We start from the raw sequence: 25,348 nt of genomic DNA on the forward strand, positions 1-25,348 counted from the left end.
CTATTCAATTCAGGGTCACAAACTCTCACATTAACTTCCAAACACCATATTGTCTACTTGAGCATTGTTTCTGAAGAGCCATGAAAATGGCTACAGCTTTTGTTGTTATTTTCTTTCTCTTAAATTCAATTATTTTCTGTAGCCTCCTTAGTAAAAGAATGATTATATTATGTTGTATTATTCTCTGTGTTACTCAAAATTCTAAGATATTTTATAGGAAGTGTCATTTCATTTACCCCACCCAGAAAGTATAATGTTGAACATATGTGAGAAGAAAATAAGTGCAAATAATCATGGTCTTTTAGAGTTGGAAACCACTTTGCAGCTCATTGATTTTGCTCACTATTTTCTATGTGGAAGTAAAGGCTCACAGCTGGTAACTGCTCACCCAGGCAGCCAGTGGCGGAACGAAAGCTATAACCAGGTTTACCGACTTCTAGGGCAACTGTATTTTCTCTGCTATGCATCTTTTGTTGGTTGATTGGGAGGCACTGGTTTAACACCATTATCTAACAAAATTGGCTGCATCTTAAAGATTTGTTAGGAATTTTTCCAAAGAGTTTGCACAGTGGAGTAATTTGATTCTTTTATATTAAACTCTATTTCCATATTCATCACTGAATAACTAAAAAAAAAACAAAACTTATGGATATTACCCAGAGTTTTAAAGCATTAAAAAAAAACTATTATAAGGCAGAGTACAAAAACCAGCTTATCATCTGGGACCAGCTACACATACTTTGTCTGATCTAAAGAAATAGATTATTCTTTTAGAATGAAGAAATGATGTGTCTAACATTTTTCTTGGTTAAAGTTAAAAATAGAAAGAGTTGACTTCAGTCATCAATTAATACTGAATTAGTTGGGCATTGAAGTAAGGGGACATGAATTTAGCAGTGCAAGCTCAGCTTGTTTTCAACCAAATATCACTAGGTAAGCACCATTCTCTGACCCCTATGTTCTGGGCTGTCCCTTAACTGCTGGACTAGTATGCTTTCAGATTATTTTAACTTTTTGTTTTTTAACTGATAAATTCAGACTATAAATAGATTCTTGAGAATCTCAAGTTCTAATAATAATAATCACTGATATTTCCTCCTGAGAAATTAAACCATTTTATAGCCATTATTCAAGTTACTTAAAACTAATAAATTTTTCTTCAAATGCAACATGGTTGCAGTACTTCCTTTTTAACTCACATATGCTGCTAGTGTTCCTTTATACCATTTGTCTTTAGGAACTAATTTGCCACCCAAGGGACATTCGGCAAGATCGGAATATATTTTTACATATATTGAAATATGTGTACTACAGGCATCTGGTGTGCAGAGGTCAGGGATGCTGCTAAAAATCCTACAATACACAGGACTACCTCTTACAAGAAGAGTTATTAGGCTCATGATGTTCATGGTGCTAAGGTTGAGTTATCTGGCTTTATATAAAGATGTTACTTTATACATATATAGGAATTATTAGTAATCATCTCAATCTATGTGAATACATCTACCAAATAATGAGTGTATGATGCTGTATGTCCTGCTTCTCATAATCTCTTAGTTTGTCAAAGTTAGGACTTGATATTTTGATCTCAAAAGAGTAAGAGGATTTCTGAACATGTCTGTTCTTGTCAAACGTAAAATGAATAAGAAGGAATTTTGTCACCATTCCCAATTCTTTAGACCATTTCTTAAATTAAGATTTTCAGTATTTAGGACCCAGTAAAGAGTAACTCCATGAACCAGTCATTATTGAAGCTTAGTGAATGGTTTCTTAGCCAGTGATCTCTGGAACAGGCTTGTGATAACAGGCCAATACATTTATTTAGTCATTGCTGCTGTAAGACATCAATGCTAATTCCATTTTTAGTTACTGTTTGTAGTGCCTGTTAGTGGAAAAATGAGAGAAAAGTTCTTTTTATTTTAAGCTTTAAAATGTAGTCATTGGCTCTGTGCTGCAATTCTCAGTGCACTGTGATTTTGCCTTACATGTAATCTCAAAAGAGCTGTAATGGCAAATTAGTTTCTTTCTATTAGTTAAGTGATTATACACCAATCAGAACTGAATACACACACTATTAAGTTTATAATTATATTTATGAATTTTTCAGTCCACTTCATATTCCTTCAGGACTCCTTCAGTGCTCCTTGACTCATTTCTTCTTGAAGGGGTATTTTAAGAAATGTTTAAACATGGTTATCTTGGTGAAAATATTTAAAGTCAGGCTCAAAGGTGACTCAATGGCTGGTAAGTTTTCAAGGTCTTCATGATGTAGGCCTTGGTCAGAATCCAGTTTGATAGTGAGTGAAGTTTATAGTTGATGGCAGCTTTCTGGTGAATGTGCAGAGTTCAGCTACCCAATGGTTCTATTTCTTAGTGAACAAAGCTTCAAATCTTTGACATATCTTTATCATAACAAAGATGAAATATTAAACGAGTTGGCTATGGTGCAGTGGCAAGGCTTAGAGGACACCCTATTAAGGTTACAAAGATAGCCACAAAATAATTGGATTCTGTTACTTTTTCTGGTAAACAAATTGTGGCAAAAGAATGCATTTATTTTTTAGATTTGTTTCTCTTCATGGACCTTAATTTCTATAGTTTTCACATTGTAATTCTTTTTCAATGGAGCTTGCTATTGAATAAATTCAATTATAGTTATTCAACAAATATTTAATAGCAGCCTGCCTTGTTCTTTAATTTATAGCAATTCTGCACAGTAGAAGTTTAAATGAGAGCATGGCAAATGGGAAGGGTTGTTTCTTCAGAAAGAAAGCACTGTGGCACAGCAACAAACATACTGAGCATTGGGAATTAGATTTATGTTCAGAGTCAAGCCCTGGGGTTTGCATGCACATGATCCTGTACTGAAACTTTACTTGACCCAGGTTTCCTTATCTATTGGTTTGGGAAGCAACAGAATCTAAAATCAGACTGTATCCATTCAATGATATGCTCTATCAGTTAGACAACATTCTAATTTCATCTTTGAAATATCAGCTTGAATGTTATAATGCTTTAAAATTTTTTAGCATAATTTGTAGCCCACAGCAGGCGGTCGGTGAATAATAAAGGATCATCATTACCATCAATACCACCATCATCATCATTATCTTCATCATGAGACATTAGTGATAGTCAGAGGCTAACTGGCTCTTTTTAGGTTAGTGTCTAATACATTCATCAAACAGAATCAGTTTGATTTGCATTGGGTCCTTTTGATTCTCTGCGTAATATGCTAATGGTAGAATTTCAGAATTGTAGCAACTATGCAGAAAATATTTTTATAAATCTTTTTTTTTTTTTTGGTACTGGGAATCAAACTGCATTTGCCAGGCCAAGCAGGCGTGGCCATCACTGAGTTACATTCCTGGGCCAAGCAGAAAATATTTTTAGGCAAGAGCACCTTCACAGCATGTAGGTGTTATTCTCCTGGGACTACATGAAGCCAACACTGAGAATTCCAATTAACTTTCTGTTACCAGGGTTAAACTATTCTGTACTTTTTTTTTACTTTTCCAAAATTATAGTTGCTCTCCTTTAAATCCTTTCTAAATTATACATATTTTCCTTGAACTAATTTGGTTATACAGTCCAGAAATGCTGCATGAATTCTTCATATTACTGCTTCTTTTCTTTCTGCATTTCAAGAACACACTTTTTTTTCCTTCACCAATAATAGAATCATTCTTGACACCTGTTGAGTAGAGGTCAGCTATGCCTATAACTCTGACTCTTTCTTTGTGGCTCCATAATATCTGTTGTTTCTTATCTTGGGTCTCTGCACTTTGTTTCTTATTTCAAAATGTACTTTTGTGCTGGATGAAGTCATTATTTCTATTTCTGTCTCCTTCTGCTGTCAAGGTCATTTAGAAATCTAATTTTATCTTGTCAAAGTGAATGACTCTCCTTTCTCTTCCACCCCTGGTGGCCATGTCACCTGTGGATGTGATGAAGAAGTTTTGTCTCAGATAAGTGATGATAAACAATGTTAAAAATTATGAAGCTCAGTATGGTCTTCTGAATGAATTCTAGTTTATAGATCCAGGGATGTAAATAGTTTCAAATCAACAAAAACAGACAAAAGCACTCTTACGAGCTATGGGAATTTCTTAAGGATCTAGAGTCAACAAGTTTATTTACACAAATTAAACCTTGAACACTATGAGCAGGTATATTTGGACAAGTGGTTTGAAACAGAGAAAGATATTTTCAGCCATATACTACACCAGCTAAAGTACCTTCACTCCAGCAGCTTTGACTATCCAAAGCATGACGAAAAACTGGAAAGTTATCCCTCAAATGCCCTGAACAGACTGCTTTATAGATTTAGGAAGAGCATCAATGACTTACATTCAATCTCTATTATTACTTTAAAAATTTTTAAAGAATAATTGTACATACTTATGGGGAGCAACGTGACATTTCTATATACATAAATTATGTATAATGATTAAATCAGGGCAATTAGCCCACTCTTCACTTAAAACATTTAAAGAAATTTTTTTCATACTGGGGACATTACACATTCTTTAGCTATTTTGAAATAGGCAATAAAATTTTGTTAATTATACATTACCTTACTCTGCTTTGTAACTCTAGAACTTATTCTTAACTTACTATATTTTTTTACCTGATAACCAAAAGCTTTCCACATTCCCCTCCACCCCCAGTCCTCTGGTAACCTCGATTTCTACTTTTCACATACTATTTTAACTATAGTTTTTTATATTCTGTATTCTTCTGCTTTAAAACTCAAGGCCTCACTGACCTGTAGGGACTGCCTCTCCCTGAGTTAACTGATTTCTAGAGATGATGAACCACTTCCCCTCTCAACAGCACTTTTCAAGTACAAATCAGCCAACTCAGTGTCCTTATTCTCAACCACCTCATTTTTCCTAGCTCAAACTCTAGGCTGCTATGGATTTGCTTTAATCATCACAAGGCCAGATACCAGTCAACTAGGAACAGCCCTGACATAGAGTCTGCTGAAAGTATCCAAGTCACTCAATTCTAAGCCTATTTACCTGGCCTTCCCTATTGTTTTCAGTGAAAAACATGATGAAGGATCTTGACACATTTTTGCCCTCTCCCCTGTGCCTTTGGACCGACTTGATGCTTCCTGGTGGCCATGTATGTTGTGATGTGCCCTCTCCTACTAAGGACTATGAATAACAAACTGCCTTTTCAATGACAAGGACCACTTTAGCTCTTGGCTTTACCACATCTAAATAATAATAAAACCTAATTTTAGTCTTCTAGCTTCCTAAAATACTTCAAGTAAAAGAACAACAAGCTAGAATTTTGAAGGAAGTTTCTTGATCACCAATGTTGGTAATACTGTAGGGTGATATTTATTGAAAAAATGCCTTCCCACCATGTGATATAAAGAATGTATAAGTAACTTGGACCAAACTTATACCGAAATGAGAACAGGTCAAAATGTGTTCTGCCAGATTTATTTGTTTTTGCTTTCATTTTGTTTTTTGGTGTGCTGCCCTTGACTGTATAGAATCCCATTCTCCCATTCTCATTTTTGTATTACTATTGATAATAATGACAGTGACACAAAAATAATTTTAAAAAGCCTCTATAACACAGACTTTGTACTGAGAGATTTATAGGTTTCTAATTTTTAAACTTGTAACAAACCCAAAATGTAGGTTTTTTTTTTTTTTTTGGAACTGGAGATCGAACTCGGGTCCTTTCACTTGCAAGGCAAGAGGTGGAACCACTGAGCTAAGTCCCCAGCCCTTTTTTTTTTTTTTTCTGGAACTGGGGATTGAACTCATGACCTTATGCTTGTGAGGCAGGCACAGTGCCACTGAACTAAATCCCCAGCCCTCAAAATGTAGGTTTTTATCAGCCCCTAGTTGCAGACAAACCGACATACACTGAGGTGGCAGAACTTATGGGTAATTGCCAGCCAGCATGGACAGAATCTGTATGCAGATGTGTGCTATGTACATTGCCTTTTTTGTGTCTCTTACATTGTTTACTATAGCTTGTATAGAAATAAACTCTAGTGGTAGAATACAGAGGACAAGGATTTAGCCAGTGTCTGGATGACATGTTATTTTGGAAAATGAATTTAATGATTTTCCCTGTGGAGAATTAATTCCTTTTATTTTGGAAGCACATTGCTTATATTTCAAATTCCATATATCACAATCATAAGTACATAGAGATACATGGATATGTAGCACCAGCTTAGCCAGCTTGTGGGCTATAGGAAAGCCAGAACTGTACCTGATCTTTGTATTCTTCGCAGTACTTAACTGAGGGGATTGAGGTTATTAATTATACAGTAAATGTTTGTTGAGTTGATTTGAATTGTGGATTAAATGTATTAATGCATGTTAAATCCCTTTGTATGCACTAGAGATGGTAAGACTATTTGAGTCATAGTGTTTAGTGAAGGAAGAGAAATAAAGGAGGGGAGCAGGGAGAAAACCCATACCAGAGAGTCATCAAAAGATGAATAGTGGAATTTTAACTTGAAGATATAATTTTGCTAATCTCCTCTAGTGCCAGATTTTCTAAATTTTTGCTAAAACCTCCAAGAAGAAAAGATAAAGCACCATGGAAAGCAAAAATTCACAGAAAAAGAAACTGCAAAATCCAGGAGAAAGTTACTCTTACCAAGAAAATTGTGCTTCTATCAGTTAGTTGGATTCAGTTACAAATAAGAAAATACTCTAACAGTTCCTAAACTGTAAAATGTTTATTATTTATTTAACAAATAACCTGAAGTTGGCTCTTTTTGATACTTCAGTCATTGAACATCAGCATCAAGACACTAGGCCCTTTTCAGTTATCATCACCGTTCTCACATTTTGTCCTCAGGTTTTCCACCTGAGCCAGCTCTAGGTACTACATACTAAACAAGAGGCATCTCAAGCAGAGAGAAAGAAGGAAGGGGTGAAGATAGACTCCTTCCATACTTCTTTCTTATGAGGAAGGAGAAAATCTCTCTAAGCCTACAGTAGATGTCTCTTTACATCCTTGCCTAGAACTGGATTACATGAGGACAACCCAGTTCTCTTTCAATGGTAAACAGCATTTTTGTGTATAATAGCCTAGAAGTAGACACATTGTCTCTCTGTCTCTCTGTCTCTCTGTCTCTCTCTTCCTCACACACGCACACGATCATACAATCACACAATCATGGTTCTTTTAGTAAGGAAAAATGGGAAAATGGCTATTATATAAAGAACCAAAATTGTCTACCATAAAACTAGATCTAGAAAGGAATTTTGCCTGCCACATGCTTTTGCTTCATGAAACAGAGCAACTCTACCCTTCTGCAAGGACATTTGAAGAATAATTCTTCCTCATCCTGAGGTCTGTGCCTGAAAAGAGAAACCAGATCAATACCCTTCAGAAAACCAAGCAGTGTTTCTTTTATTCTTTTATGAAGATGTCCTATTTGAAATAGTCAGTTCCCTGATTTATTCATTTTCTGTATTCCCATACACCATTTTGTCTATATTTTTAAAGACTAAAACCTTAGTAGGACAACAGGGCAGGATGTGGAAACTGTCAATTATTCCTTAGATTTGAGAAGTGTGTCCATAGTAAAAGGTAGCATCTGGGAACAGGAATTGGTTGGAAATAAATTCCGAAGATTATAGATTTTGATGAACTGCATTGCTTCAAATTATTAGAAAATCAAGCTGTGGTATTATCTGAAATTCCATTTGTTTATTAAACAAAACAAATGATACCATGAATGAGAGCATTCTACATCCTAGAAATTGAATATATTTGGGGGATATTAGTATATCCACTATTTGTGTCTGAGAAGAATATTTTACCAGTGACATTAATAGTGAACTGGTTCAGTGACATACACACGTCTTTTCTATGGTCAGTGATTTCTTTTCATGAGTAAGACAAAAGAAAAAGAAAAAATATGATGGAATTTAGAAAGAACATAATTTAGAAACAACAGAATTTTGAAAATGATGTATGCCAGGTAATAGAAGAATAGTTTTAAAATACTTATTCTCCAAGTACAGTACTTGACTTACAGTAGTCAGAAGATGAGAACAGTTGAGACAATAAAATTAAAGAGAGGTGCCATGTAAGAAGCATTGCAAGGAAGTACTGTGATATTTTCCCCATGGGCAAAGCTTGGCCTTCCTGGGGAATTTCATGGAAGAGTAAAAATGACCTATGGATGGTTGATCATGCTGGCGACTGCTAAATATTCTGGCTGAGAAGTAATTTGTGTTCTTTTTATTCACAACTCATTTGCCAGATTGAGTTTAATAGCCTCATCCAACCTGAAGGAAGCCAGGTGTATAATTCTACTTATGTGTGGAAGGTGAGAAACCAGAAATGTACAGTGAACATCAAGACACACTTTGACACACTTTGCTTGTTTGGACACAAATATTTGGTTCATTCTTACCTGCAAGCAACATATATTTGCTCTTTTCAAATGGGAGAACATGAAAAAATTCTATGCCTTCATAATATCAAATCTAGATCTAGGATCTCTGGATAATTCATGGTGGTTTCTAAGTTGCAGGGGTGGGAGCAGAGCTACAGTGCTTTCTTTGTTAGATCCAGATGTGACTCCTTTTAATCCATACATCCTTAAACTACAAAGACTAGTGGTTAATTCTGTCTCTTTTAACCTGATATATGCTGATTGAACAGGATAATGAGAGTAAACATTATTGGTTAAAAATGGAAAATGAAGATTCACAGTAGTCACTGATTCACAACAATTCTGTAATTCTACTAGGCAGAATTTTCAAGGACCTATTACCCTGAGGTGCCTCAGTCCTGTTTCTGCTAGGAGGAGTGCTTCAGTATGTTATTCTTTTTGGCCTTCAGCATTATCCTCTGTTAAGCTCTTCTTTTCTGTTACCTTCTTTGATTCCATGTGGGGATTAGATAATTTGCTTTCCTTTTGATTGAGGTGCTTCTTTTCACAGAAAGGAGTCCAAGAGACATTTTAGATCTTGAAAATTCACTAATTTTCTTCCTCTTCCTCCTCCTTCTATTCTCCCTCCTCCACAAGTTTCTTACCACTTTGACATTATAAATGTTTTAAAAACTTATAGGATTCTTATTTGAATCTCTCTTCTTTCATTTGCTAGTAGACATGGATAGCTATGTGTGTATTTATATATAATATGCACATGCATATATGTGTATATTCTTGACTTCAAGGGAGGGAATGTCACACGTTAGATATTTTATCTTGTTTTCTCTTTGAACAATTTTGATGAATTGAAAGGATTTATTGGTTTTCATCTTAATGCATTCAGAAATTTTTACTGTGGGTGTAAGAACCTATCCTTGATTTAATTCTTACTGTTAAACTGAGCCTTAACTAGTCTGTCTTTTAAAATATGTCTTGATTTTGTCTTTTCTTATTTAGAATTGAGAAATATTTATCTTTTCCAAGTCTTATAAATCCCTATATGTGTGGTTTTTTTCCCTAGTCCCTGTTATTGCTGCTTACAACTAGACCAATTTTATTCTGCTTTTATCTTTTTCTTCTAATACTTAGCAAAGTACAATAAACAGCAACTGTGACACATTGATAATGTTCCAATCTGTCCCCCAGAAATACAAGTTCGCTAGGTCCAGGATTTGCCTTATAAATTATTGAAGTCAGTGTTTTGGTGATAAATGTTTAATAGCCAGCTCTTCAAGAGAAAACAAAAACAAAAATGCCATGATTTATAGTGCTTTCCAAATTCAGTGGTATAAATTCTGATTAGGCATATCCAAGTTGCCAAAATGACATGATAAAACTTCGAGTTAGGAAGAGAGACAGCTCTCTTGGGCTCTAGCCAGCTCCAGTATGCCCCTGATTACTGATGATAATTTTACCAATTTGTTTTGCCATTGCTTAATGTGGAGTGTCATCCTTCCAGTTCTTTCTTATAACATGTGGCCTAGCCCACAACTAAAGCCATATAGTTAAAAAAATTTTAATAATAATTTCCCGTTTCTAAACACCCAGTTTCTGTTCTGGTTAGGACAGGTGCGTTATGCCCCAGTAGCAAACAAACCTAACATATCACTGGCTTAAAAGAAGAAAGCTTTATTTCTCTCTCATATAATATCATATCATGCCCATCACAAGATGTGTGGAGCCTGGGATCCACTTGTCCATACTTTAGGCCAGGCTGTTAGAGCAGCCTTCTAGAGCATTGCAAGCCAGTCTTCTGAAGAAGGAAAAAGAGCTTTGGAGAGATTGTTACTGGCAACTGGACTTGATCTTAGCCAAAAGGCCAAGAAACTATTGGTACTGGCAACTGGATGAGTGATCTTCAGAAATGATGTGTGCCACTTGTTCATTATTATTGGGTGGAATTAGTGACAAGACCCTAGAGAAGAAAGAAAGGAGAAAGGAAAGTGTGAACCTTGCATGTATCTTAAAGGCAGAGAACAGAAAATACTTCCTGGTTAGCACTAAAGGTTATGACTCCTCTGTAATTGTAGAGATGCCTAGGGCCCCACAACATGTGAGTCTTGCCAAGCAACTTGAATAGGGTGGCTGCCTCCTTCCTTTCCTTTCTCTGCTCTCTCTCCATCCTTCTTTCCCTTTCTTTTTCCCTTCCCTTCCCTTCCCTTTCTCTCCCCATTGTTCCTTTCCCTTCCTTCCTCCTTTCCTTCCTCCCTCCCTCCGTCCCTCCCTCCCTCCCTCCCTCCCTCCCTCCCTCCCTTCCTTCCTTCTCTCCTTCCTTCCTTCCTTCTTTCTTCCCTGCCTTCCTTTCTTTCATAGCTTATATAGATTTTAGTCAATAAAAACTAAGAAAATACTCAATGACAATAATTATCTTTTTGCCAAGCTCTTCTTTCATGTCATGATCTAATAAAGATTGTTGAGTATTCTTGCAGTAACCGTCTAAAATAGATATATACCATATGATATCTAGTAGATTAAACACATGCACACATGTGCATATTCACAAAACATCAGAAGCAAATTTCTAACATAGTCAACTCCGAGTGGTGAGTTTTTGAGGTTCTTTTATTTTTTCTAATCATGAAGCTTAAAATTTTATAGTTGCAAAGATGTATTTCCTTTATATAAGAAAAAATCACATAAGAAATTTGTATAATTTTGACTGATATGTTTTAATTCAGCTATGCACAAATATAATCAGAGTTGAAAAGTCTAGATGCAAGTACATTAAAATATTCTTAGTGGTGTTTTATGGGTGGTAAGATTAAGTATGATTTTTAAAATATATTCCTCTTTTCCTCTCACATTTACTATAATTAGCATGTATTATTTATTTGCTATAATGATGATGTATTATTTATATTATTATAATTTTTAAATGATGAAACCTTCCTCTTTCTCATCACTGTAATTCACTGTAACTTCATTCTTATTAAAATTTTTCTTCAATGTTTCTACTACTGTCCATATTTACATCTATTATTTCAAATAGTGGGTATTTTGTGTCCCTCTACTTCTATTTGTTCTGTGTCTCTCCTTTTGAAAAGCTTAAACCATGCCAAAGGAACAGACTAGCTATTGACCATCAAGACTCAGGCAAAATTTCCTTGACTACCCAATCAGTCCAGAAAAATATCATGTAGTCATTTATTTTTGAGTTTATTTTGACTGAAGGAACTTGCCATTATTCAAAATCATCTTGTCTACATATATGCGTGCTTCTTGAATTTCTCTCCTCATGGGAATATCAGTGCTATTTGAGCAGGCTTCCTGTCTGTCCTGTTCTGCACTGTACACTCTTAGCTCTGTCCCTGGCACATAGAAGGCTCTCATATATTACTTATTGAGTGAATGAATGAATTACAGGCAATATACTACAGTTTATTTTTGCCAGGAGATTTGGTAATTCAAAGGAATAAAAGGAAAAATTACATTTATAATCAAGAAGAGATTCTTCCCAGGGTTTGTGGGTCAGAGAGGCCACTTTAGACATTAGGTCTGAAACACTAGAAGAAGCTTAAAAAGGGCAGGTAAAATAAGCTATTCACGAGTTCCACAAATGCAGAAGTAATTGGGGAAATGATCTATAAACTGAATAATGAGCCTTTTAACATTGTGGGGAGGTTATTTGCCAGGAAAAAATGCTCCCACTCTCTCCTCTCTACAATCCAATTACATTTCTTGGTATTATGTAGATTTTATTATGTCTATCTTGCTCTTCTATATTGTGACAGTATGTGTATGTATTTGAGGAGGTGGTGTTTGAAGACCTCAGAAGGTACTATTCTGTTTAAGGAAATAACGTTAGTTCAGAACACTTACTCCTCTATTTCAGATATTTAAGAAACCCACAAGCTTAGGTGACCAATGTACAGCATCCTGAATAATGAATGGGTTTAGCAACCAAAGCAACCTGAAAACAATGGGAAGATGGTTTAAATGGGAACATTTAATGGGATTTAGGGTATAGATCAGCTGATAGAGCACTTGCCTAGAGTGCATGAAGCCAAAGATTTGATACTCAGCATTGGAAAATAAACCCCATGCACATATCAGTTATAGAAAGATTTATTAGGAAAAATGTTGGTTATTGAAACTGACTTCAGGATTAATTTGAACAGCATTGTCTGAGGCCATTTCATTTGTTTTAATAAAATATCTGAGGTTGGGTACTTTATAAAGAAAAGAGGTTCATTTAGATCACACTTCTGGATATTCAAGAGCATAGTATTGCCATCTGCTTGGTTTCAGTGACAGTCTCACCGTGGACAGCATCACAGTGTGGGAGCGTGTGCAAAATAGTTCACCATGGTAATACAGGAAATGAGATTGGAGAGAGGGAAGGTTTGCCTTTTATTTTTAATAACAAGTCACTCTTGTAATACTAATCTAGTACAAGAGCTAAACCTCCTGTGAGAGAATGTCAGTTCATTCATGAGGGAGGTATCCCCATGGCCTAGTTACCTTCCTTTAAGCTCCACCTGTAAAGATTCTATCACATCCCGATATTATTACACTGAGGACCAAGATTCTAGCACATAAACCTTTGGGGAACAAACCAAATCCAAGATGTAGCAAGCATAACCCTAAACATTTCTTAAAATTCCTAGTTAGTGTGATTTTAGAAAAAAAAAGTTTAATCTTCTAGTGAAAACTATTTGATAAAACCCAGGTTTTCTATGTCACTATGACTCCTATAGGCACCTTGCTACAAAGTTGGAAAGTAGGCCAGATTTGCTTTTGGTATTCCTGGCCATTCTTGTATGTTGTCTTGTGAGAAAACAATTGTCTTTGAGGAGCTAAGGGGAAACTGAAATTGTTTACACCAGAATATATTACATGTCAACAATGTAAGGCTTTATACTGAAGGGCTAAATCACAAACATAGCAGTATACATCTCTTTTTTGGCTAAGAAGGCATTTTGGTAGAAAACTTGTAAAAGCTACTTTCTTCAACTCTATCTTTCTCTCTCTTATGTTTCCAGGGCTATAATTTATGAAGATGAACATTGATATAATTGTCACTTCTATGTCATGTTTGCATAGAGGCCTCCCTGGATACTCTAGCAAAGATTGTCCCCTACTGACATTCTATATCCTCTTCCTTTGCTCATTTTTTCTTTTGTATTTACTTCTATCTAAAAAGAAATGTCCTATTAATTGTTTATTTCTGCCCCCAGAGTGTAAGTCCCATTAGGATACATTAGGTATTTATCTCTATTTCATTCACATTTCTATTCCATAGTTCTAGCGCAGTATTTGACACCTGTAGACATTTATTTAGTACTTTTTAATCAATAAATTCATTTATGTGTTGAATTGGCACAGTCCTCTGAAGCAGCCTTATTAGAGTATACAATCTTATTTCCATGATGCCACTGTTACTGCAAATTTGTCTAGTTGTGATTGCCTTACTTCCTTATGACTCATAATGTAAAACTCAAGATGGCAAGTTCATGGAAAACTTTTAGAATCTAACACAGGAACAGGCACTTATTTGAGTGAATGAAAGAATGAATATATGAAGTCATTTTTGGAACTTTTTTCAGAACTGCATTCAGAAATAATCTAAAGCCTAGGTAAGCAAATCAGCATAATGATTTCTTATCCATCTGTTTCTTTTGATCCAAATTTCTAGGTTTACTGAGTTGTTCCTAGAGAAAGTTAATGCCCACATCATAACTTTGTTTATAGGCAACCTTCCATATACTCAATATAAGATGAGAAAAGTAAACAAACATCCCTAAATCCTGTCAGATGACAGTCTCATAAAATTTGAATTCAGTTTAATATCTTGGGGCATATTTGGGTGATGAGCATTTGGCCAGTTGCCTTAAATTTTGCTGTGGTGTACAGCACAGACTAGCTGAGAGTTTAATCTTTAAAACCCTGGGGGAAGAGTGCAAAAATAAAATATTAGCAATTCTTAATGACGTCTCCTGAGTTTATTCTGCTTGAAATCTGATTGCCAAAACATCCCTACTTCTAATATTAATGGTCTTTTATTTTTAACTAAAATGTCAGGAATGTAAAAGAAGTGTAAACCACTTCCATGTCTAACCAACATGATTCATTTAATTTCTGCTCACTGCTGATAGTAGCACAGTCATATTTCATAGTTTCTGAATTCCAAGTACTATAATATCCAGATGTGGTTGGCTGCTTTCAGGACCAGATGATAAACAGCATTTTATTTGAAGTTAGAAAGCAATGCTGAAGAACAGTCCATTCAGCAGCAAATCAAAAGATTTATTTTGAGTACAAATGTCATATTAATCTTGCCTAGGTATCCCTGGTGTTGGAAAGTTACATTATAAAGTGCAAAGCATTATATAAGGAAATGGTTTATACTATGGTCTGGAAGGAGAGTAGTATAGAATAAGGAGAGAGACATATACTTTAGAAGTAGTTTCTGCAAACAATATATAACGGAAAACTCAGTATCACAGCTTAAAACCCCCCTTCAGTTTTGCCAAACAAAAAGTAGGTATACAAGTTTGGAATGCTTCACAATCTTACAAAAACATATTTATTAAGGACATAATAGTTTTAAATTATTACAAGCTCTCTCCTAAGCCTATGAGGCTTTAAAAATACCATGTTGATGTGAGTGTTCTTACTGCCACATGATTTTCTGCTGCCATGGATAAATTTCTAGTGTTGCTGGTTATGATTACTTTAGATCTGGTGATGTTACAATATAATGATATAATACATGTTTGAATGTTTTGAACAGGCAAGGACTTCAATATAAATTCAAGGTATGGTACTTTTCTCATTTTCGTTTTAGTGTACATTTATATATATATATAAAAAGAATGCTGTTTATCATTTCCTTGCAGGGCAATTTTAAGCCCAAAAAGAACATTTGGTCTTTAATCTTGGCAAGCATGCCTATAAAGTAGATGGTAGGGATGCTGATGAGAGAAGAAACTTTCCTCTTAGGGAGGTATATCTAATGGATTTCTTTAGCATCATCTCGATGTATTTATCTTCCCTTTTCTAAAAAAGTAAATAACTGTATTTGGTTAAGTTGAAATTCAAGCTGCAACTAGAAATGAGTTTAGGCATAGAATCTGTGACAAAGCTTACAAAGTAAAAAAACATTTCCTTGTATCATAAAGCAAAGTCAGTTTTTAAATCATGTTACTTGAGTCATCTCCATTAAGCACATCTAAGATAGTTCCAGACACTTTGATCTTTCTTTTATAAATTAAATCTAAGTAGATTGTTCCACAGAATTAATTCACTTGATGCTTTTTTTGTTTTTCCATGGGGGCTATTTTACTTTCCAAACACAACTGTGTGATCCTTGAAAGCTGGATGTAAAGCAGAATTTCTCAGAAATTAAAGGTAGTTAAAACATTACACACACACACACACACACACACACACACACACCACGAGATGCAGGAGATCTTTTTCTTTTTTGGAAAGAAATTTTGGATATTGTGAGTTAAGCATGTTTATTTAGTGCAGAGCTTCTTTGAACTTCTGATCCAAATGTTTAGTTATTGTGGCTCAAGAATCAGGCTGTCTCAATTGTCTTATGAGCTGTGTGATCTTGTGTTTTGAATGCAGGCTTAACAGTTATGCTACGGTTTACATGAATGTCCTCCACAGGTTCACATGTTAAAGGCTTGGTTCCCAAGGTTCTGATATTGCTGTGGTTCTCAAGCAGATGGGTGGTCCTTAGGTCACTGGGGATGTACCCTTAAAGGCAATTGTGAGACCCAAATCCCTTCTTGTCTAGCTTGTTTTCTGGATCATGAGGTGAATTGTTTCCTCTGCCATGTACCTCTCCTATGGTGTTCTGCCTTACCACAGGCCTGAAGGAACAGTGCCATTCAATGAATGGACTGGAACCTCTAAAATCATGAGCCACAATAATACTTTTTTCTTTATAAGTTATTTACTTCAAGTATTTTGTCATAATGCTAGAAAGCTGACTAATACACTATGCATTTTAAGTTTCTAAAACTATAAACTGGGTTATCTTATACAGTTTCTATGAAGCATTAATATACGAATACATGTGCAATTATCACTAATATACAAATGTGTATTCCTATAAGAGGAATTAATTGTGCAGATTCCATAAACATATTTGACCATGGAATTCCTTCTTTTCCTGACATATTGCATGACAAATATTCTAGAAAATATTTTCAGGGAAAAATCCTTGGACAATATTCTATGTCTGCTATGCTTAAGACATTCTTATGATTGGTTAATATCCTTTCACTCTTCAATTTTCTCCACCTTATTATAAAAAAATTTCAAGCCTGTGATAAAATAGACATAATAGAACAATAAATGTCCAGATACCATTCATCAGCGTTTAAAAATTGTAATTTTTTGGCTTTACACATTCATATGCTTGCTGTCCTTTACGATATATACCTGAGAACCATTTTATGTAAACTCCAGACTTTCTGATGCTTTAATCTAAAATATTTCATTTATCCCCAAGAAAAATGAAGGTTGACTGTAACACTTAGGAAAATAACAATAACTATATGTCATCTAGTTGATATTTACAATTTACCCCTATACTACCAAATGTCTTTTATAGCCACTTTAAAACATCTAGGATCCAATGAGGTGCATAAATTTTGCTCTCTGTCTCTCTCTCTGTCTCTCTCTGTTTTCCTCTATTTCTCTGCTTTCAAAAATTGACTTTTTGAGGAGCTCTGATCATCTGACTTATAGAAGATGTCTTGCATCTGACTCTTTTTCTTGCAATGTTGATTAACTTATTACTCTATCCTTTATCTCTCCTGGAAATTGGAAGTTAGGTGTAGAGTTTTGATAAGATAACAGTCAAGCATTTTGACTAGAGTGCTTGATAGATGATGATGTGTTTTTCATAAAACATTCTATTCTGAAACAATAGCATCAGATTTTTCCTTCATTTGTAATAAGTTTGACCAATTAAGGTAGTAGATATCTGAAGATTCTATTCCCTTTGTAAATTTTAAATAATCCAGTGCATAATGCATTGAAATTTGTGAATCTTTTTTTTCCTTAGCCAAATTTCATTTAAAAATTTTTATTTTTAGTACATGTTTGCAGTACATAATGATTACATTCATCATGGGGAATTAGTATATGTGCATAACACATCTTAATTCTTTTTTCATTCCTTTCCCCTCCACTTCTTCCTCCTGCTCTCCATCTCTTGGTACCATTCACTTTTGTTAAAGTTCTATCTCCCTATTTCCTGTTATCTTTTATTTTGCTCTTTAATTTATTTATATTTGGGTCTCTCATATAAGAGAAATTATGTGATATTTAAACTTGCATGTCTGATTTATTTCCACTTAACATTATGATCATCAATTTTCCTACAAATAACTCAAATTTATTCTTCTTATTGGCTAGCCACATTTTAGCAATACTTTTTGTGTGCATTGATAACTACTGCTTGAATCAAATGTTGTATTGGGTCTTGAAAATGATAATTTTTTTTTAATTCTGTAATTCCATAGACATTTATTAGCAGGCATTTTTCTGTAGAGAAGTTCCCACTATTTTGACTGACCTATGACCTAAGATGAAATAATGGAATGGTATAGAAGAATAGATGCCTGTTGAACAGTTTAGGTTGTTTTGTGACAATTTTAAAATAAAACAAAAAATAAGTTTTTCAAATTAGACAGAGCTCACTATAAGAGGAGGAAGGGACACAGACAGACAGAAAGACAGACAGGCAGACACACATACGCACAGAGAAAGAGATACAAATTTATTATATGACTATGTCTTAGGCAAGTTCTCTGGGAAGTGGTCAATAAACCCTGACAGCCTATTTCTTACTGGTCCCATAACTCTCTTGTTTCTTTGATGCCTTTTTTGTTCTATCATTTGATTAACCACATTCCTTTTCTCTTCAACTTCATGTTATCTTTTTTTTTGAAAATGTTACATGTATAATTAGCCTGTGTCTCTCTTCTTCGTGTAAATTCTTGGAACTGTAGGCACATAGTAGAGAGACAAAGTTTGGAAAAACACAAGAATCAAAAGCTTTAACAAAGCCACAGACAGGATATCAGGGTACTGTATATCAGAGTTCAGGCATTTAGTATTGAACACACTGAAACAGAGTCATGAGGGAAGTTTAAAAGAAGTGTCACAAAGGACAATGAAGTATCCTTAGCTATGACAAGTTAACACTTGTAAGATCTAGCATCAGGGGACAAGTAGCTGTGTGGTGAAGGCTCCTTAAAAAGCAATAGATTAGACAGAAGGACACAAAGTATTTAATCCTAGTGGGGAGGGAACCCGTTAGTATATATTGCAGCTCTGGTTTTTTCCTATAGTCTGATCTTCTAAAATATAAATTCTGTAACAAAAAAAAAAGTAAAATAAAATATAAATTCTGTGAGGATAAAAATAAAGTTTGTCTTACTTTCTCGTATCACTAGCATAAATAATGCCAAGCATACAAGATTTTTTTAAGTGAATGAATGATTGCATGGGTGAATGAATGGTTGAGTGAAAACGCTCAGAGGACTCACTTTGAGTTTTTTGGTCCTCAAAAATCTAAAAGCAAATTCCACTTTCTTTGTCTTACTAATGTCTATCAATGCCATGAGATCTCATTATTTTATTTTTAGAAAAAAATGGTCAGTGAGAATGTTGTGCCAGAGAACTTTCATTGGGACTTTTGTGGTGAATACATTACTTAACAAATGTTAACTCAGGAACTTGAGGATATTTAGTGAACCTGATGAAGTCAACCCATTAGTGCAACTGAAACCAATAGAGAAACAACTATCTATTAACCTTGGCATTGTAGGGTCTCAAAAAGCTTTTACCACTCTTGGTTTTTGTAACCTGTAAAATAAGTTGAAACACAGTAACAGTTAACCTTGAAAACCTTTTGATTACCTCCCTCGAGTTAGTATTTTGGAAGGCAATAGAATGTAGTAGCTTCTCTCTTGAATTAAGTACAGCACTACTAAATCCTAACTCTGCTACTTTCTAGCCAGATAATATGAAATTAGTTAAAAATATAAAATTCTCACTTTTCTCACTTGTAAGAATGAGCTTACTAAGGTATACTCTCCTGTTTTTTTTTTAGTATTGTGTCAAACTTTAATTTAAAAAATATATTTTAAGTGTCTTGCACATGATGTATGCTGTATACAAACTAGTTGACTGCTTTGTTAGGGAAATATTAATTCATATATCAATTTAAATTATGTAATTAATATAATTCACTATAATATCAATTTCTATTATCTCCTCTTTTGTTTTTCTAAACTTTTAGAAAATCCTTGATGCCATTATAATTGATCAACTTAGAATCAATTTCAATAAGCTCTATTAAAGAAGGAAGAAGAAAAACAGTTTTTTTCACAAATTTTATCTCCCTTTGCCATTTATTCAAATTTGAGATCTAAACTTTGCTTTCATCCTGAGATGGCAAAATTCACCAAACCCAATTTAAAATTAGAAGTAAAGGTAAATAAATTAGCGGAGTTCATAGAAATCTTAACTCCTGTGGAGAAAATGCAAAATTGAGTAGATGTATTAAATTTCTCTGATAGAAATTGTTAGTATTTCTATGACATTACTGTATTCTATTTTCCTGCTGGAAAGGGAAAAACCAACTTTGAAATTCTTTTTTTTTGTGGTGGCAGAGTTACTAGAAAATATTTTTTTGTAGAATAGAAAGAGTAGAAGGTTGTGTGGATATTGTTTTTGTGAGAGCTCAGATTCACCATTGAGTTAAGATGAGTCAAGTACTCATTGGAATATAAATTATTTCTTTGTGGGTTCTAAGAATCATTAACTCTTTTTGGGCAATAGGTAGCAGAAAAAAAATTACCCTTAGAAGAACAAATGTACGTTTTATTAACTGTTAAATTACTGAAAAACTAAAGTATTTTATTCAGGCCAATTTTTAGAGAACAGGGCTTTAAAATTCCTTACAAATCCATTTATTTTAAATACATACACACATATTCCTAACCTCTTTTTCCTTAATCTTGTTTTATGAGGATATTCATTCGGAACGTTTTTGTTCTCTCAGTTTTTAACTCATAGTATAATGTGGCTCCTTCATTGAAACTCAGCTACACACCCACAGGAGTTAGGTGCCCAGACACATCCATAAAGCTGTTGGGAAGTTCTAGGCACAGGGGATGAGGACTCCCTCTGGAGGAAGTCTTAGTCATAAAGGAAGAAAGAGTTCAAGTGAATTAGCTTGGCTAAAGGATAAAATTAGAATCTTTTTGCCAGAGACAGTAGAGGGCCTCAGGGAGAGGAATAAAAGGAGTGAGACAGAAGTGGAGCTGATCCTAGGACTTGAGGAGAGCAGAACTCCCACTTACTTAGAAGTGAAAGCTGTCTCAACATTCATTGAAGGTGAGGTACAGGGCTCATTTGTAAAAGTTTGTATGATGTTGTTCTACTAGGCATTTTACTTATCTAGCATAGGACTACAAATTATAATCTGTCTTTACTTGTGGGGTTGTGAATTTCTGATAAGACAAAAGGTTTCTCTATCCTCTTTGATAGATCTGTACTTATAGATAGCAGCTGTCTTAAATGCTTTCTCATTTGCTGGAACAAAATACCTGACACCCACAAGTTAAAAGAGGAAAGGTTTATTTTAGCTCAGTTTGTAGAGCTTTTAGTCCATAGGCTTCAAGGCAGGGCAGCATGCATGGCAGAGTGGCATGGCAGATGAGAAACAGTTCATGGCGTCGCAGGTAGGAAGCAGCAGACTTCCTTGTTTCCCTTTTTATTCCATTCAGGCTACAGTCTATTGGTTGGCACCAGCCACATCCAAGATGGATCATCGCTCTTCAGTAAATCCATCATCCACACCCAGAAAAATGCCAAACCCAGCAGTGGACTAATCAAGTGTCACACACCCATGATGCAGTCACTTCCGCAAAATCCCACCTATGAGCACATCAGGCTTTGGGGATATATCTAGTTATAAGCCGTAACAGCAGCATACTAAATAATGCTGGTATAAACAGATCCATAATGAGGGGCTTTAGGGGCCATAGTGGATAATTCAAGTGGAAGAAGGGGAAACAGTGCACCAAACAGGGTATTTCTTTTGAAGCAGGAATGACTTACCACTTTCCATGTTTTGTATTTTCTTAATCTTCAAGTTTAATGAGAGATGAGCCATATACATTTTGAGATATTAGCTACTTTGTGGTTTATTTTGTTTTATTTTTAATTAATTTTTATTGGTACATGTTTACCATACATAATGATCACATTCATCATAGGGAATTTGTACCTGTACATAATATATCTTAATTCTTTTTTCCCATTCTCCAAGGGTAATCCACATTTTGTAGTAGACTATTTAATAAAATTTAGCTAAGAATTTTAAAGAAGTTATAAATGTTGATTTAAATAAACACTTTATCTTAATAAAATAAATTTATCTACTAAAGCCACCAAAATGTGTAGTAGAGTTGAAATTTCTGAGTAACCTCAACCCCCCAAAAACATGACTTATTGTAAATATTGCTTCAATTTACACATTCTAGTCCCCTCACACTGACTAATCAGCTTATTAATTTCCTATCATTCATTTTACATTCTTAGGAAGATTATTTCCTTGGAAATAGTGAAAAAGAATATGTATGTACGTTACACATCTATATATTACATATATAGGTTGCTGTCTACCCTGTCTACCCTCTTGAGAAATACTTGTTAGAAAAATCTTTTCAGAAAGCAGTTCATTTCCTTCTTTAAATTGTTTGAAGAACATTGCTTCTAGATCTCAAATCTCACACAATATATTTCCCTTGTTACACAGCAAGTACTTTGCTTAACAGTGTTTCTGTGAAGCAGTTATGAATCTGACATAAGATTCATGTGAAATGTTCAGATGTTTGGCAAATGTAATGTAACTCTCATGATTGAAACCAGACAAGAAAGTCATTTTTCAGGAATCTTCAGTGTCTTATATGAAAAATTTTGAAGTACATCATCAATTCAGAATTATACAGCTTTACACTGAATTTCACTAAGATACCAACTTCATGAACGGGTCCAGAAAGAATTCTTTGCAATTTTTTTTTTTTTGTAGAAATAAATTTTAGCCATATCTCGTCTAGATGTTTTCTCAGACAATCAGAATTAGATGGAAAGAAAATGTTTAGGGATAAGTACTTTCCATAAAACAAATATTTGTTGAAAGCATGTATAAGAAATATCATTATATGTATAGATGTGAATTTTGTATTCACCTAATGAATGAGCCTTAGCAGTATACTCAAATGATCATATATTTATCAAAAATGTAATTTTTTTACATTCCAAGACCAATTTGTTAAAACCTAACCACTGCCTCTTTATTTTTGAAATAAGCATGACATTTTTGATGAGTTATGACTCTAAAAGAAACTCACAAACTACCGATAATAGAACCAAATTTTAATAGTATAAGCTAGAGAAAAGACTAAATTATCTTTTCATACTTTCCAGAATATATCATAAAATCCTTATTTTATGAAGAGTTAATTCAAGACTATGTAGCCAAAAAAAGGTAGGGAAAAAGATCTCAAGAAGTGCATGATATAGTTAACCAAAAAGACCATTTTCTTTTTTTCCTATATTTCATAATGTTGGTAGTGTATGTTAGAGTTTGAGTATGCATAATGTGTGGTGGTTTAATTTCCCACTCCAAGTAAACACTAATTTTAAACCTAATTATAGTTTATTAAGAAAATGACATAAAGGTACTCCCCTAAAACTGATATAGCCTCCTGTACATACAAATTATCCTAAGCATTTTTTTGCAGATAGACATATAATTTATACATATAGAAGAATGCATACATCTAATATGTAGTTTGATAAATATATCCAGTTGTGCTGAACCTATGGTATGTGTGCCACAGCGTACTGCTTGCATCACTGAAAGCTCTAAAAGGTTTGTCATAATTGGATAGACTCAGGTAGCTGCTAACACAATCAAGATATAAAATATTTTAGTGATATCAAAAAGTCCCTGGAAGCCCTTCCCATCAGAACCAGCTACTCATCGTCCTTTCTTACCAACCCCTAATTAGGTTTATTTCACTATAGATTAGACTTGCCTTTCCAAAAGTTTCATATATATTGTATCATACAGTATTTACTCTTTTGTTTTTAGTTTCTTTTGCTCAGCTTAATATTTTTCAGGTTCATCCATAATGTTACAAGAATCAATAGTTAATTTCTTCTTATTGCTAAATAGGATTTCTTAACAGAATTTTGAGTTATGTCTGCTTTTACCTATGATAAGAAAATAGTATTTATGTACATGTTCTTATGTGAACATGTTTTAATTTCTCCTTGGTAAATAGAAGTAGAATTTCTGGGTCATATGGTTAGTATACACATAAAAATGTACCTTTTAATTATTTTGTGGCATTATTTCACATCTACTTCAAATTTTTATATGTTCACTCAGTAAAATAATTATGGAATGCAATGTACATAATACCAGAAAATCAACTGAATAAAACATAAATCTTACTCTAAAGGGAAAATAATGGCAAAAAATTCAAAGATTGAATTTCTCAGAATCAGTAATCAGGAAAGGCTTATGTTGGGCCTTAAAGGAAATATAGGAGTTCATGAGGCAAACATTTGATGAAGATATAGCAATGAGACAGATCAAATTTTCATGTGAAAAGGCATGAATTCCTAAAAGCACAGTATATATAGGAAACCACCACTGGTTTGATACTGTAGGGAAGTTAAGAATATTGGATGAAGAGAGAGAGGTGAGCTAGGTAGTTTAAAGAAGAACCTCAATACTATGGAAATGTGTTTTTGTCTTAGTGTGGCCTCACCTTACTTCTGTGAAGCCAATAACTTTTTCCTTTGTCTGCAGTATATTCAGAGCACTTTTATCTCTAATATTTTGTGTAATTTCTATGTATCTATCTCCTCTACTATATTATGAGTTCCTATGAGATATCTTTGCTATATTCAGTGTTCACAAGCTTTGCACTTCTTAGAGCATTAGAAAATTAGAGTTTATGTAAGAATAAATAAACAAATGAGAATGAATGATTTTATCTACATTATCTGTTGCTGAACAGGTTCATGAAAAGTTTCATATCAAAGACCTATTAGATAACCTATTTGAAGGCACATTAGAAACACATATTTATTTCTCTACTGAAGCAAGGTCATGTGTATAATCCTGTTATGAGCTTGATTTATTAATTTCAATTGTTTTTATGATCAATACTCATTTCATGGCCTCACTGCCTTTGGAGTGATCTGCATGGATGGCTGAGATAGTTGAAATGAATGGATCAACTGAGTTGCAGTTTGCTTAATTTTGCGATAAAATTGGCCTTAAAATTGAAGTGCTGAAAAAATTGCTTTGTTTAAAAGAAGCTAGAAATCTTAGTATATTGTGGGTTATCAATTTTCAGCCATAAATTGATGATGTATTTTCTAATGATTGTTTTCATTTGTGCCATATTTCATAAAATTCTATTATCTTCATGATCTTCATTTACACAAATTTAAATAGACCAGCAGTCCACCTTTATTTATGAAATGCGACAATTTGTTGTAATAATAAATAGTATTTATTTCATTGCCCATTCATTTTAGTAATGGTAAAATAAATGTACAATGGGAAAGGAAGGAATCCTGAAAAATAAGGAAAATAAGGACAACTTTATAAAAATAGAGAATAGAGACAATTGTAAAGGAGATATATTCCTAATAATTAATAAATGAGAATTGGAGTAATCATATAATTAGTCACCTAAAAGAAAGTACTTTTGAGAGTGAAAGGGGCAAAACAAAAATGCCAAGATAACAGGTGGTGTGTGAGTTGTCCCAGGCCTAGAAAAAGGACTATCACTCTAGTTAAAATACTCTTTCCATATCCTTTAATATCAGATTTTATCACTTTTT

This window comes from Heterocephalus glaber, unplaced genomic scaffold (assembly GCF_053883595.1).
Source record: "Heterocephalus glaber isolate CG9 unplaced genomic scaffold, H.glaber_assembly_v1.0 deba00001429, whole genome shotgun sequence".
NCBI lineage: Eukaryota > Metazoa > Chordata > Mammalia > Rodentia > Bathyergidae > Heterocephalus > Heterocephalus glaber.